This window comes from Balaenoptera acutorostrata, chromosome 11 (assembly GCF_949987535.1).
Source record: "Balaenoptera acutorostrata chromosome 11, mBalAcu1.1, whole genome shotgun sequence".
Taxonomy (NCBI): domain Eukaryota; kingdom Metazoa; phylum Chordata; class Mammalia; order Artiodactyla; family Balaenopteridae; genus Balaenoptera; species Balaenoptera acutorostrata.
Genome location: NC_080074.1, coordinates 105,072,241 through 105,088,680, shown reverse-complemented (window position 1 = coordinate 105,088,680; position 16,440 = coordinate 105,072,241). Strand labels below are relative to the sequence as shown.

The following is a 16,440-nucleotide window of genomic DNA, read 5'->3' as shown; positions in this document are numbered from 1 at the left end:
TTCTTTAAAGCTTTCATTGCGGTATGCTTCTCTATCCCCACTGTCACTACTTTCTTTTTCAGGCTTTAACAAGATTAAGGCCACAGCCTCCTAGTTGGCCTCCTCACTTAGCCTCCTCCTACCCACTCCTTGTAAAATGTAATTTAAATTTGTTATTTCCTTTACACAAAAGTCTCCAAAGTCTTGGCATTGCCCCAAGGTAAAATTCTAGACTCCAACATGATTGACAAAGCCCTCCATGATCCAAACCCCATTTCCAGCCTCATCTTTCACCACTCCCGTCCACCTCCCAATTCTTGCTCATATCATTAACCCTCATCATGCTCTATTAAAATTGCCTGTGTACTTGTCTCCTTCAATGTCTCTAGCATCCTAAGAGCAGAGACAGTGTCTCAAAAATTATATTGCTAAGATGGAGCACAATACACAGTACACAAATGAAGCGTACTAGAGTTTCTATAAATATTTTTTGAATGAGGGAAGAAAAAGGAAAAAAGAAAAAAGGAAACAGATGTGTACTCTGGGACAACTATGAAAATAAAAAATTTGTAAACCAGATATTTTTGCTATATTATTTAGAAGAATTTTAATGTGAATTTAAGTAAAGAATCAACCCCTAATTTCAAGGAAATCCTGATTGGTGCTTTTAAAAAAGGCATATAAAAAACTTGCTATGTAGGGCTTCCCTGGTGGCGCAGTGGTTGAGAGTCTGCCTGCCAATGCAGGGGACACGGGCTCGAGCCCTGGTCTGGGAAGATCCCACATGCCGTGGAGCAACTAGGCCCATGAGCCACAACTACTGAGCCTGTGCGTCTGAAGCCAGTGCTCCACAACAAGAGAGGCCGCAACAGTGAGAGGCCCGCGCACCGCGATGAAGAGTGGCCCCCGCTTGCCGCAACTGGAGAAAGCCCTCGCACAGAAACGAAGACCCAACACAGCCATAAATAAATAAATAAATAAATAAATAAATAAATAAAATTAAAAAAAAAAAAGAATCCAGTTCTTCAAAAGACACCATTAAGAGAAAACAGCAAACCACAGAGTGGAAATATTCGCAACACAAATAACCAAAGAAGGGCTCATTTCCAAAATACATAACTCCTATAAATTAATTAGAACAAGAAAGAAAATCCATCAGAAAACTGAGCAAGATATCTGAATAAGCACTTCACGAAAGGTTCTCCAAATGACCAAAAGACAGAAAGGTATTTAACCTCATTTGTAACTGGTGAAATGCAAATTAAAACTATAAGATACCACTATAAATCAATCCACCAGAATGGCTGAAATTAATAACACTGACAATAATGGCAAGGATATAGAACAAAAGAAACTCTCAAATACTACTTCAGGGCATGTAAGTTTGTACAACTACATAGGAATAGTTGGCACTTACCTAGTAAAATTGCACATACGCATACTCTATCACTGAGCACTTTTATTCCTGGCTATGAAGGCATCAAAAATACATGCACCAAAAGACTTGTGTAAGAACGGTCATAGTGGCATAATTCATAATGCCCCAAAACTGGAAACAACCTAAACATCCATCATTAAAATAATGAATAAGTTGTGATGAACAGAATACTATTTAGCAATGAAGATGACTAAACTACAGCTACACACAACAAATCTAAATCTCACAAAATGTTGAGTCAAAGAAGCCAGACATAAAAGAATATATACAACATGATTCTATGTATATAAAGTTGGAAAACAGATAAAACTAAATAATAGAATTATATGAAGAAAAGCAAGAAAATGATTCCCGTGAAAGGACAGTAGCTACCTTTATGGGGGAAGGAATGGGTTGTGATTGGTAAGGGGCAAAGAAAGTTTTTAGAACGCTGGCAAGGTCCTAATGTTTGACCTAGATGATGGTTATACCAGTGTTTATTCCATAAGTTATCAAGCTATACATTTGTTTTATACACTTTTCTAAATGTGTGTTACATTCAAGAAGGGCTTCAAGAGGGAATTAATTCCGTTACATTCAAGAAGGGCTTCAAGAGGGAATTAATTCCTTCAATTGATAAGCTATATTCCCATAATAAAATTATGTTTAAAGTCCAAACTTCTACTTCGTGAAATGTTTTCACAATTTCAGAGATGTTTAACTGAAGTTCAGACAATGAGTTACCTAATTTCCACGAAAAGGGCTTTTAAACAAAAAAGAAAAAAGAAGGAAAAAACGAAAAGAATACATATACACACACATAAAGGGGCTGTCAGATGAAAACCATTGTCTACTCATCTCGCAGCACACCATATTAAAGAAAGCTAAAAGGAATACAAGGTTTAGTTTCATTCTGGGTGAACCACTAAAAATGAGAGTTCACATGGACTTCAGGTGACAGTGGTGTGTTAATGAAAGTTCACCAGTTATAATAAATGTCCCACTCTGGTGGGAGACTGATAATGGGGGAGGCTATGCATGGTTCGGGGCAGGGATTCTATGGAAAATCTCTACCTCCACTCAATTTTGCTGAAAACCTAAAGCTGCTCTAAAAAATAAACTCTTTAAAGTGTTCAAGAGTTGCTGTATCTCTAAAGCACAGCTCTGATCATGTGTCTCCTAATTAAAAACCTTCAATAGCTAGCAACACAGTATCTCAAGATTGGAAGGAACCTTAAAAATTACTCATTCAATGCCTGGAACACAACAGGGGATGCAGTACCTCATAAAAACATTCACACCATCACTGGACGGCAATGACTTACAAAGTCCATAGGGAATAGTAAAATGGAAGGTTGCAGGAGAGGGAAAATCAAGAACACTACATGTATTTCTGGCTTGAACAACTGGTAGTGTCATTTAACAAATTAAGGGACACCAGAAAAGAGAGGAATCATCCATTTAGTTTTGGATGTGCTGAGTGTAAGGGGCATCCAAGTGGAAATACTGGATAACAATAGCCCTTAGACACAGAAGAGAGGTAAAAGCTGAAGACAGAAAAATGAATACTCAGCATACAGATGAAAAATGAAATAGAAAATGAGATGAATACGACCCAGCAATCCCACTACTGGGCATATACCCTGAGAAAACCATAATTCAAAAAGAGTCATGGGGGCTTCCCTGGTGGCGCAGTGGTTGAGAATCTGCCTGCCAATGCAGGGGACACGGGTTCGAGCCCTGGTCTGGGAAGATCCCACATGCCGCGGAGCGACTAGGCCCGTGAGCCACAGTTGCTGAGCCTGCGCGTCTGGAGCCTGTGCTCCGCAACGGGAGAGGCCGCGATAGTGAGAGGCCCGCGCACTGCGATGAAGAGTGGCCCCCACGTGCCGCAACTAGAGAAAGCCCTCGCACAGTAAACGAAGACCCAACACAGCCATAAATAAATAAATAAATAATTCCCATTTAAAAAAAAAAAAAAAGAGTCATGTACCACAATGTTCACTGAAGCACTGTTTACAATAGCCAGCTCATGGAAGCAACCTAAATGCCCATCGACAGATGAATGAATAAAGAAGGTGTGGCACATATATACAATGGAATATATTACTCAGCCATAAAAACAAAATTGAGTTATTTGTAGTGAGGTGGATGGACCTACAGACTGTCGTACAGAGTGAAGTCAAGTCAGAAAGAGAAAAACAAATACCATATGCTAACACATATATATGGAATCTAAAAAAAAAAGGTTCTGAAGAACCTAGGGGCAGGACAGGAATAAAGACACAGACATAGAAAATGGACTTGAGGACATTGGGAGGGGGAAGGGTGAGCTGGGACGAAGTGAGAGAGTGGCATGGACATATATACACTACCAAATGTAAAACAGACAGCTAGTGGGAAGCAGCCGCATAGCACAGGGACATCAGCTCAGTGCTCTGTGACCACCTAGAGGGGTGGGATAGGGAGGGTGGGAGGGAGACGCAAGAAGGAGGGGATATGGGGATATATGTATACGTATAGCTGATTCACTTTGTTATAAAGCAGCAACTAATACACCATTGTAAAGCAATTATACTCCAATAAAGATGTTAAAAAAATAAAAATAAAAGGTTTGTACTAAAAAAAAAAAAAAGAAGAAAGAAAATGAGATGAGCCAGAGAAATTTAAACATTTAATGAATGGTAGAAAAAGATTCAACAAAGGTGACTGGAAAGAGAGCCCAGAGAACCAGGAAGGAGAACAAAAGCATAATCTAAAGATCCCAAAAGAAGTGAGAGTTTTACAAGAGAAGGAGAAATCAACTGTGTCAAACATAGCTGTAGTGGGTAATCTTAAAAATGGCTCTGAATGATGTCTACCTCTGAGTACTCGTGCTCTTGTGGAATCCTCTCTTGCCTATGCTGGACCTAGTGACCCCCTTCAAATGAACAGGATACAGCAAAAGTGACAGAATGTCACTTCTGAGGTTAGGTCACAAAAAGACTGGCTAGTAACTCCCCTCCTCAATCTCCTTGATAGAGGGCTCGACCCATGTTGTGAGTAATCCTATGCAGAGACCCAAATGGCAAAGAGACTGATTTCTCCATCAAACAGCCAGCAAGGACCTCAGGCCTGCCACGAGCCACATGACGGAGCTGGACTCAGACCCTCCCCCAGCTGAGCTTTGCGATGACCAGTCCTAGTCAACACCTGATTGCAGCCTTATGAGTGACCCTGAATCTCACACACCAAACCCAGATGCCTGCCCAAAGAAACTGTGAAACAATAAATGTTTGTTGTTTTAAGTTTGGGGGTAATTTGTTACATAGCAATAGACAACTAGTACAGATGCTAAGAGGTTATATAAATGGATAGAAAAATAGCCAGTGTATTTAAAGAAAGCCATTAGTAATCCCAGCAAACATTTCAGTGAAATTGTGGCAACAGAAACAAGACAAATAGATTGAGAAGAAAATTACAGGTGAAGAAATGGAAACATAAAGGAAACGTAGACAACTCTCTCAACAAATTCTGGCTGTAAAGCAAAGAGCAAAGCAACTTAAAGCAAAAGGCAAAGAAAGTATGAAGTTGGAGAAGAATCTGTTGTCAAAAATGAGAGACTTTACTTAAAGTTTAAGTGATGATAAAAACAAGCCAGTTGGGGGACTTCCCTGGTGGTCCAGTGGTTAAGACTCCGTGCTCCCAATGCAGGGGGTCCCAGTTCAATCCCTGGTCAGGGAACTAGATCCCGCATGCCACAACTAAGACCTGGCGCAGCCAAGTAAGTAAATAAATATTAAAAAAAAAAAAAAAAAAGAAGCCAGTTGGGTGGGGAAATACACTCTCAAGGAACTCCATTCCATTTCTAAGAAACTCCTCTAAAAGTTCTCAGTACCTCTCTGCCTTCACTGAAAGCTGGCTTTCCCAGGATGCCTCTTCCCATGCAGCCCTTTCAAGTGGAGGCTATGAAGTCTCTCACGTGGCACACCCAATATTGGAAAACGAGGCAGGAACCCTTCTTTCTTCCACTGCCACCTCCAGACCACTATTCCTGAACCCTCATATAAAATCCTTGTTACTCTGATTTTCATGCTACTCAGCAACACAGTCTTCTACTCCACCTCTTCGCTATCAGCTAGTGATGACCTGGACACCCTCCACACGCAGCGAGGATATGCTGGCAGCTAGTTTACATCGCCACTATCTTCTATGCCACCACTCCTGGATCTTTCCAATACTATAAACCTGGACGAGGCAGCTAACACCAGTTCTTCTAACCCAGAGGTCCCCAACCTTTTTGGCACCAGAGACTGGTTTTGTGGAAGAAAATTCTCCCACGGCCGGGGTGGGGGTCGGGGGGCTGGTGGATGGTTCAGGCGGTGATGCAAGCGGTGGGGAGCGGCAGATGACACTTCGCTTGCTCGCCCGCCTCTCACCTCCTCCTGCCGTGCGGCCCAGGGGTTGGGGACCCCTGCTCTAACCCATCATCTGCAGTAAGCAGCTCTCCATTCTCTGCGGATAGCCATTTACAACTAGCTGTGACTTCACTTATTTGTACCATTCTCCATTCAGTCATCAAATATTTAGTAAGTATCTGTTATTTGCTTAGTAGAGAACACATGACAATCCCTGTTCTCGTGAAATCTAGGACATAATTTTTCATATTTTCCACAAAGACAGCATGAAAAGATCTAACTGAAGTCTAGACACATTACAACTACTACATTTCCTTTATTTATCAGTCTGGGAACCATGTCCGTTCTAGAAAACTAGAATTATTGTCTGATGTGACCTAGTGAATCCATGCTGTATCCCAGCAATCACCTTTCCCCTGACAAGGCTTCTAAAACTACTTTTTAACTTTTTAAATAATCTGTTCTAAAATATTGCCATAATTCAATTAGATTCCTGAATCTATAAGTGTGTAACTGTGCTGCCCAAAACAGTAGCCACTAGTCACAGTGGCTATTTAAATTAGTTGCAATAAAATTAATACAGTTTCTCAGTCACACTGGCCACATTTCAAGTGTTCAAAAGGCACATGTAACTAGTGGCTACTGTATTTGATGGTCAAGGATAGAACATTTCTATCATCACACAAAGTTCTATTAAACAGTGCTGGTCTAAAATTTTTGGTATTCACTTCCTTCTTCCCCGGAACAAGTTAAAATGACAAATCATTTTCCAGTCTCCTGAGCGCTCTCTGGGGCTCCAAAATATCCTACGGAATTCCATACTTCAGGATCATTATCACCATCATCAAAGTCACCATGATCAAAATCACCACCACCACCACAATGTCATCATCAGGGCAGCTGATTTTTATTGAGTACTTACTGTATTCCAAGCATTTTATTAAAAGCTTTATGAGCATTAGCTCATTTATTCTCCACCAACAATCACATCAGACAGGACTATTATTCTCATCTAACGAGAGTTTAACTGAGTTTTAGACAATAAAGTTTCTCATCCAAAGTTATATAGCTAGGAAGTGACAGCAATCCACAATTAGTTTAAGCAAATTAATCATGTAATTATTTTGCCTTTTTAAGACAACACACTTTTTCACAGAAAGGAGAAGTGATGCCCACACCTCACGCTAGCACTCAACATTCCAGTCAGACCAAACTATCTTCAGATCACTCTACCTGCCCTACAGCTTTCTTGCCTTTGGGTCCTGCACAGGCTGTTCCCTCTGCTTGCATCCTTTTCATCTCTCCAAATACTACTTATCCTTAAGATCTCATCTCAGATCTTCCTACAATCCATCCTATGAGCCGATGTAGAACCCTGTATATAACCTATTGAAGCACTTATCACAGCAAAACACAAAATCCTGTTAACTTTTCCTCTTCTCCCACTAGAGTGAAACTCCTTAAGAACAAGGGACCCTGTCCCTTATGTATCATGGAATCCATCTGGCCTAGCCCAGGACTTGTTGGAACACAAAAGGTACTCAATAAATATTTGATAAATGAAGGAATAATGAAAACAGGACACTTAGATAATCAAATCAAAGTATTCATGCAACTAAATAAACCACTAACTAATCTGACTTTTACACAAACCTATGCTTCTATTCAATCAGAGAATATTAAAAGTAACACTAAATGGCTTCACTACCATTTAACTGGAAACAAAGTAATTCACAAACGTTTTCCCCACATAATACGCAAAACAATACTTAACTTAAAAACCAAAGGTCGGGGCCTCCCTGGTGGTGCAGTGGTTAAGAATCCACCTGCCAACGCAGGAGACACGGGTTCAAGCCCTGGTCTGGGAAGACCCCACATGCCACGGAGCAACTAAGCCCATGCGCCACAACTACCGAGCCTGCGCTCTAGAGCCCGCGAGCCACAACTGCTGAGCCTGTGCACCTAGAGCCCACACACTGCAACGAAGAGGAGCCCCCACTCGCCGCAACTAGAGAAAGCCCACGCGCAGCAACGAAGACCCAACGCAGCCAAAAATTAATTAATTAATTAATTTTTTTTAAAAAAAGAGAGCTTTAAAACCAAAGGTCAGGGGAATGACTGCTAATGAGTTTGGGGCTTCTTTTTGGGAGGATGAAAATGTTCTAAAATTGATCGTGGTGATGAATGTACCAAAAGAATTTAATTGTACACTTTAACGGGTGAATCGTATGGTATGTGGATTGTCTCTCAATAAAGCTGTTATTTTAAAAAAAAAAAAAGGTCTGCAGGTAGCTAGACTTAAATTATAAAAACAAATATTAAGCCTGCAAAAAAAAATACATAGGGGATAAAAATACTTGTTATATTTATGCAATTTTAAAATAGCTAAATGCCGTGTTATTGCACAAAATTTCACTGGTTAGGAAAAACAACAAATTGGAAACAGTGTCTGCCTTCAGGAGTAACTGGATGGGACAGAAGAGACTTATTTTTTTCGCTGTATACTTTTATAACTTCTGATTTGATACATGTATTAAAAAAATAAGTGTACATATAATTAGTAACAACAGTGTCATATCTCTCCTTAGTACAAGTATAAACTCCCAGGTTGCATATTTTGTTCTGAAAAGAATAAAGAATGAAATATATATGTTTTTAAAAATCAGTCGAAGGAAGTAAAAAACGGAAAGATTCTTACATTTGTCTCATCTCACACTAAAAAGCATTTAGTCATTTCTCTGTTATTAGACATTATAATCAGGCAGAATTCTTTCTTACCCAACAGTCTGACACATCTTTAAACAATGACACAGTTAACCATTCCCTCCTCCTTGAAAACTTCCTTTCCTTCATTTCTAGTACATCGCACTCTCCTGGTCTTCCTCCTACCTCAATAACCTCTTATTAATCTCCTTTGCTGAATTCCTCTTCATTTCCCAATAAGGTGTCCAGAAGGTAAGTTCCATGAAGGTGGGAATTTTTGTCAGCTTTGTTCACTACTGTATTCCCAAAGGCTAAAAAAAGTACCCAGAACCATACTCAATAAATAACTGTTGAATGAATAAATGAATGAATCAGCACCTCCAGGCTCACATTTTGAAAAGCCATAGAAGTAAACTATATTCCACATAACCTTTATGCTTAATTTACTTTATTACATTATATTTCTCTGAAAATTGATAATCAATCACTGTTTATTATTTGATTAGCCAAAATACTTCATTCCCTGCTCTTTCTCCATCAATGTGTTTTACACAGTATGTGCAAAACGCACATTTAACAGCTCTTATACTAATTCTAAAAGCATAAGCGTAGCATAGAAAAAGAGCAGCTGTTGCTATGGGAATTTTCACTTTTGTTTCTAGTATTAACGTTGAATTAACACAATGACATACTTACTTTAGTAATTTAAAAAAAAGGGGGGGACACCCCACTAGACTTAACTAAGATATCACAGTAACAACTAGCATGCCACATTTCTTGAAAAATAAAACGTACCAGTTTTCTCAGCCTTAAGAAATTCTGAAGAGAAATAGAACACTTCTACCCTACATTTTCCCCAAATCATATGATTGCATTCCAACAAGGAGAAGAATCACATCCCACTGTCAGCCATGAAAATGTCATTTTAGCACTATACAAAGTTTCACCGCTATTTTAGTTCACATTTGTCCCCATGTGTACCCCATTAAATCAAAGTATAATTTATAAGCCAAAACCAGATATGTGAACTTTAATCTTTCCTTCTAAGTGACTAATTCAATATCAAAACTATTATTGTACCAACTTATAATTTGACCTGTCTGAATACAATTAAATCTTTAGTTTATAATTAGAAATTGGACCACACCCTTTCTCACTTAATAGCTGTTATATCATCTGTTTCCTACAAGTTTCGTCAAGCAGAAATATTTGCTAGAATAGTCTGCTCATTAAGTAGGCATGTTAAAAAAGGCACCTACTGACACTCACTCTGTATATTTTTCTCTCGGGTTATGGGAAAGCACTTCCCTGGCTATGTTCCCAAATAAATTGAGTAAGCCTTTGGAAAGTCACTGCTTAAACTCCATTTCATGACGGTTTCTCTTCCTCCATAAATGAATTACTGAGAGTCATGCCTACTTCCATCCATTACATAACAAATGTCAATCTCAGGGCCTGTTTTCCGAGGAAGAAATAGCTTAAATGATATTAACTGATAGGTAAGGCCAGTGAATACTGTAATTTAATAGGGAGCAGGAATCCAGAAAAGAAGATTCTGATTTAATGTGCTAGGTTGTGAAACACTGAAGTGAAGAACGTTGAACACTGTTTACTCTTAGTAACATCTCCCTATACAATGACAGACACATGCCCCCAGAATGTCACTAAAGAGCATTTTAAAAGCACCTGACTCCAAGAACGTTTCTGAGAAATTGAGGGACCCACCAAAAAAAAAAAAAAAAAATTATTCCACTTCACTTTTAAAGTGTCTAATAAAGACATGTGCAATTGAGAAATTTTAGAAATCTCCAATAATTGTTAATTAAGTGTAAATTTACAACAATTAAACACAAAATAGCTGTCAAGGTTTACTAAAACATGAGTTGCAAAAGACAGTTGTGCTTCAAAACATTTAAGCATGTTTCGCATAATTAGCGCCAACAGAACTGTTCAAATTGTTCATTGTATCCATCCAAAGCAGTCAACCAGAACCACGTGCGACTACTCCTCAGAAACGTGTCTTCCAAAGCAACCACCTGATCCTCAGGCCCTCTCTTAAGGGGCCAGGATAGAGCTCGGAAAACGAGGTGGCATAGAGATCGTTCACGCACAGAAGAAAGACTGGAAGATAACGCCTTTAAGGAACTAAGTGTACTGGGACCTATTCCCCAATGTTGCTGCCAGAAGGAAGTTGTCTAATCCAAGATCTCGCTCTTCTTGTACGGTGTAGAACTCCAAACCCATCCACGCTCACACCACGAACCAAAAGCAGAGGGATTCTCCCCCGCCCCTCGACGCCCCACCCGCTCTGCCTGGAGGATAAAAAGAAAAAAAGACCCCAAATCCTAAAGTAGAGATGTGAGACCTAGTGCAATAGCTTCTCCAACTGCCTCAAAGGCAACATCCACAGCTCATCTTCCTTCTGGAAGCCAACCCTCCATCTCCTACCTGACCACTTCACAGCAGGGGAAAAAAACCACAATCCTCGTCTCTTTCAACGCTGTACATCAATACCCAAACCCCAGACCCAGCCGACCGCACCCCAGCCTCCCGGGGCTTCGCGAGGCGTACACCTCCCCACCTCGCGCGCAACATCACGCCTCAGAAGCCGGGCGCCCGCAGCCCCCGCCGCCGCCGCCGCCACCGAGCTCGTCGGTGGGCTGGGTGGGGCCGCCCTCCCGGACGTCCCATCCCCCCCGCAGGGCGCGGAGGGGGAGGGGTCCCCGCGCCTCACCTACAGCTCCGCCCTCCCCGGGGGCGCGCTGCCGGGACCCAGCCAGGGCCGTGAGGAGGAGCGGGCGGAGGAGAGCCGAGGGGCCTAGCGCCAGCGACGGGCGGGAAGCTCCAGGCGCCGCCCGACCCCGAGCTGCCGCCACCGCGGCCGTCTCACCCTGCTCAGGGCTGCCGCTGCCGCTGCCGCTGCTGCCCGGGCGCCGTCGCCGCCGCCAACGCCGCCGCCACCACTACCGCCGCCGCCGCCACCACAGCCACAGCTCGGCCCGGGCGCCCGACGTCACCGCGCCCCGCCCCCTGCGCGATTCCCCAGCCCCGCCCCGGGATGACGTCAGCGCTAGCCCCGCCCCCGCCCGACCGCGCCCGGTCGGCGTCCCGTAGCCTCCCGGGAGCGCGACTCGGGCGCGCACGGGCCTCGGGCACTTTCTGGGGGCTGGCGGGCGGGGGCTCTGGGCTGCGGGCCGGCGCGGGCGCGCACACGCGCACACGGCAGGCGCCGGGCGGGCGGCGTCTGTCTCCTCCCGCTTGCCGTAGGAGGCGGTGCGGCGCAAACAGTGGGCCGCTGCCTCCGCCGCTGCCTCAGGGGGCCAGTCACGCAGAGCCCGGGGCGGGCCGCCCCGAGGAGCCTGGCGCTCGCGGACAGGTGGGCTTCCCACCCGGAGGCCCTCGGGCTGCCCGCACGGCCCGGGAGACCCCGCCAGCGGCCTGTCCGCGGTTCGCCTCGGCGGCCGGGGAGGGAGGGAGGGCGGCGCGGACGGCCGTCCCGGTCCTCGCGGGCGGCAGCTGGCCCGGCGTCGGGCTCCCCAGTTTCTGGTACCGAAGCGCAGACGGGTTTCCTTGTCGGAGCCACGCACCGTTAATGTAAGGCCGTAGGTAAGCTATCGCTGCACTAAGAAAGTAAGAGTGATTTGAATCGTGTTTATTCCCGGCTGGCGATTGTTGTATCAGTAACTCTAAACGCCCCTGAGAGCAGTTGAGTCACCGCCAGCGTCCACGCCCTCGTGGCCCCACTGTCACTCTCCCGTCCCTCGTCGGGGTTCTCGTCCTTTCATTCGTCACCTCATCCCCATCCCGCCCAGCGTCCCCCGGCCTGCTGTACAGTCGCCCTCTTCCGTAGGGTCCGCACGCGGCCGCCGCTGTCAGGACCGCTGCGGGTGGACGCTGGGTCCTGCCAAATGAAGCATCCTAAAGTGCTTCATTTTTTCGGGCACCCGACTTCACTCAGGAATAAGCCAGCTTCCTTTGACTGTTTCTCACAACCCTTCTTATCTGACTGCTGATGCGCTCCCCAGCGGTGTGGTGAGAGGAAGGGAAAGCAAAGTGGACTCATCTTATCTTTCTGGTTTCCATTCTGCCGGTGTCTACGTGTGTGACCTTGGGAAAATCCCATTACTCCTGGGTCCTGCTTTTCGCAACTGTAAAAGGGGGTGTGAACGAGATGTCTCAGATCTATCCCATCCCTGAAATGTGGGGATCTGAAGAGTGTGAGGTGCTAAGCATTGTTATTCATGCACGGGAGTACTGTCAATATCACAGACTCAAAAATGTTTTTGGTTTCTTTATTCTCATTCCACTGTTCTTTTTTCTTATTTCCTACTCTGCCCCACATATCGTTTTTTAAACCTACACTTAGGATTTTTTTTTTTTAATTAAAGCTGGCTGAGTGCATGCATTCATTGCCTCTTCTTCCTGGAACCCCATTAAAATGCTAATAAAGGAATGAAAAATGATACAAACCTGTACAAAACAGAAAATGGGAAGGGAGCCACCAAGAGATTTTTTTTTTTTCTAATTTTACACACAGAAAGGAGTGAGGTCTGACTAAACAAAATGGAAGAAACCATAATGTGGAATAGGCGTTTGGGGGGGGGGGTACTCTAGGTGAAGAAGGAGGCCTACCTGCCAGAAGTGATTTAGAGAAATTGAAATTTGGAGACACTGACAAGACAGAGCAAGAGTGAGAAGCAGGGCTGAAAACAAGGACACTAAATAAAGGTCTCTATGTAGAACAGCAGAAACCTCCCTATACCTCAGATACAATAGCTAGGCATTTATCCCAGGCTAAAACTCAAGCTTTTTCATCATCTCTGGGGAGCATTTAATGACAAAGAGTAAAACATTCTTTATTCTGGCACAATAGCCAGTTTCCTACCCACTCACCCTAGAGTGAAGTTGTGCAAGTTGGCAAGACCCTCCCAAGTTCTAAAGATGCGTCATCAGCATCCAACTACTTCTTGTTAAATATGAACGGACAACCAGGGACTGTTAGGTGTTTAAGGGAAGTCTCCAACTTGGGGCTGGGGAAGGGAGGGAGAGGATAAGGAGAAAATGTGACCACAGAGGAAAAAGAAACTTCAGAGAACTTAAAAATATGCTCACAAACTTTTATTACAGCTATGAAACAAGGATAATGTACTCAGATAAGTAACAACCCAAGAACAAAAAGTAAGTCTTGAAATTAGAAATAGGAAAATGCCAAAATTATAAATTCACTGGAAGTGTTGAAAGGTAAAGTCCGTGCAATTTTAAGGAGAACAGAAGAAGTATACAGAGATGGAAATTGCAAGAGAAAATATAAGAAAAATAAAGAGTCAATCCAACAGGACTAATATTAACAAGAGAAAGAGAAAAGAGAGTAAATAAAAGATGGAAAATTACCCCAAAAATAATGGAACAAAATTTCCCAGAGCTGAAAATGTCCATTAGTGGAGAGGAAAAACAACTTTGTGAAATGTTAAAATTCTAAAGATAAAGAGAAAATCCTGAATTTCCAAAGGAAAAATGTGACCCATAGGGACCTCCCTGGTGGTCCAGTGGTAAAGAATCTGCCTTCCAATGCAGGGGACGCAGGTTCAGTCCCTGGTCAGGGAACTAAGATCCCCCATGGTGTGCAGCAACTAAGCCGGTATGCCTCAGCTAGAGCCCACATGCCACAAACTACAGAGCCCACGCGCTCTGGAACCCATGCACCACAACCAGAGAGAGAGAAAACCTGCACACCACAACTAGAGAGAAGCCCGCGCACCACAGAAGCAAGCCCGCACACCTAAAGGAAAGATCCCGAGTGCCACAACTAAGACCCAACGCAGCCAAAAATAAATAAATAAATAATAAATTTAAAAAAAAAAAGTGACCCGTAAAAGAGTAAGACTCACACTGCAATTAGAATTCTTACCAAGAACACTAGATATGAGAAGATAACAATGACCTTCAAGTTTCTGAGGGAAATATTTCTTGAACTTCAAATTCTAAGAATTTTTTTATTAAAAAAAAAACTCTATTACTAGCTGAATTATCATTAAGAGAGCAAAATGAAAACATTTTCAGATATGCAGAGACTCATAAAGTCAAACTCCCACATAGGCTTTTTTTCAAAATTTAAAGATGAGGTAGAAATGAGGTTTCTGACAGCATCACTATCCAGGATTCACTAGATCTAATTCAGTAGTAAAGGGAAGTCCCAAGAGCTAGGCTAGGTTCGGATGGAAGGATAGGAGTTCTGGGAGAGAATTCAACTGAATAATTACTATGATAAAAAGCTTAGAAAATGCTGGTTTCTGGTGTTCAACTTTTAGACCAAACCTGTTAATAAATTATAATCTTGCTGTAGTTAAAGCATAGTTTATGAATTATACCAATGTTGACAACATAAAGGTAAAAATACAGCTGGCAGTTTAAGATGTGAAACATAGGAAAGGTAGAGGTAAAGGGAAAAGCATTCAAGAGACGATGTGTGTAGTTGGCAGAATAAGAAGCGGTTGCTAAAGTGTACTGTTAGAAGTAGGAAAAGTGACCAGTGGAGGAGCAAGGAATTATTAGGCTTACTGAGAGGATAGGAAGACATGAGGTACAGGGTTTATAATTAAGCTAAATCGTCATCAAGAAATAATAGAAGACTTAATATCGTTAAAATAAGCAGTACTCCTCCATTTGTTCTGCACATTCTATGCAATCCTATCAAAAATCCCAGCTGCCTTTTTTTAGTTCTAGAAATTGACAAGCAGATTCTAAAATTCACATGGCAATGCAAGGGACTCAGAATAGCCAAAAGAATCTTGAAAAAAAAAAAAAGTTAAAACACTCATTCTTCCTGCTTTCAAAACTGACTACAAAACTACAATAGTCAAGATAATGTGTTGTACCAGAATAATGATAGACGTATATATCATGGAAAAGAATTGAGACTTCAGAAATAACCCACACATTTATGAACAGTTGATTCACTGGGAAAATAATAGTCTTTTCAACAAAGGGTGCTGGGACAGTTGTATAACCACATGCAAAAGAATGAAATTGGACCCCTACCTCACAAACGCAAAAGTTAATTAAAGGAACTTCCCTGGTGGCGCAATGGTTAAGAATCCATCTGCCAAGGCAGGGGACATGGGTTCAACCCATGGTCCAGGAAGATCCCACATGCCACAGAGCAATGAAGCCCGTGCGCCACAACTATCGAGCCTGCGCTCTAGAGCCCACGAGCCACAACTACTGAAGCCCGCGTGCCTAGAGCCTGTGCTCCGCAACAAGAGAAGCCACCGCATTGAGAAGCCCACGCACCACAAGGAAGAGTACCCCCGCTCACCGCAACTAGAGAAAGCCCACGCGCAACAGTGAAGACCCAACGCAGCCAAAATTAATTAATTAATTAAATTTTTAAAAAATTAATTCAAAATGGATCATAGACCTAAATATAAATGCTAAAACTATAATACTCTTAGAAAAAAACAGGTGTAAACCTTCATGACCTTGCATTAGGCAATAGTTTCTTAGCTCTGAAGCCAAAACTGTAAGTGACAAAATTTTAAAATTGGACTCCATCAAAATCGAATATACAAAACTTTTGTATATTCAGCTTTAAAAAGTATGGTGAAAAAAAAAAAAGTATGGTGAGCCTTGAAGACATTATGCCAAATGAAATAACCCAATCACAAAAGGACTGTATATTGTATGATTTCATTTATATGAGGTACCTAGAATAGTAAAATTCATAGAGACAGAAAGCAGAAGGGTGGTTGCCAGGGGTTGGGGGAAGGCAGATGGCCATTTGCAAGCCAACCAAACCTGCCAACACCTTGATCTTGGATGTCCAGCCTCCAGAAATGTGTGAAATAAATTTCTGTTGTTTATGCTGCCCAGTCTGTGATATTTTGTTACGGCAGCCTCACCAGACTAATACAGATTTTGGTACTGAGAAGTGGGGTACTACTGTAA

General features: G+C 42.6%; 2 protein-coding genes across 17 annotated transcripts in view; one reads left to right on the top strand and one right to left on the bottom strand.

Moving 5' to 3' along the window:
* ERC1 (ELKS/RAB6-interacting/CAST family member 1) overlaps positions 1 to 11,511 on the bottom strand; it is a 424,409-nt gene extending 412,898 nt beyond the window's left edge. For 6 of the 12 annotated variants that reach the window (XM_057555936.1, XM_057555931.1, XM_057555937.1 and 3 more), the window contains exon 1: positions 11,231 to 11,502. The gene's annotated coding sequence lies outside the window, so the exon portion shown is untranslated. Of the gene's footprint in view, positions 1 to 11,077; positions 11,181 to 11,230 lie in introns of those variants that run through there. The other 6 variants (XM_057555938.1, XM_057555941.1, XM_057555944.1 and 3 more) reach the window with 4 other exon arrangements.
* Positions 11,512 to 11,760: 249 nt separating this feature from the next.
* Positions 11,761 to 16,440, top strand: part of RAD52 (RAD52 homolog, DNA repair protein) — a 78,154-nt gene continuing 73,474 nt past the window's right edge. For 3 of the 5 annotated variants that reach the window (XM_057556284.1, XM_028163498.2, XM_028163495.2), the window contains exon 1: positions 11,762 to 12,102. The gene's annotated coding sequence lies outside the window, so the exon portion shown is untranslated. Of the gene's footprint in view, positions 12,103 to 16,440 lie in introns of all 5 variants that reach the window. The other 2 variants (XM_057556281.1, XM_057556282.1) reach the window with 2 other exon arrangements.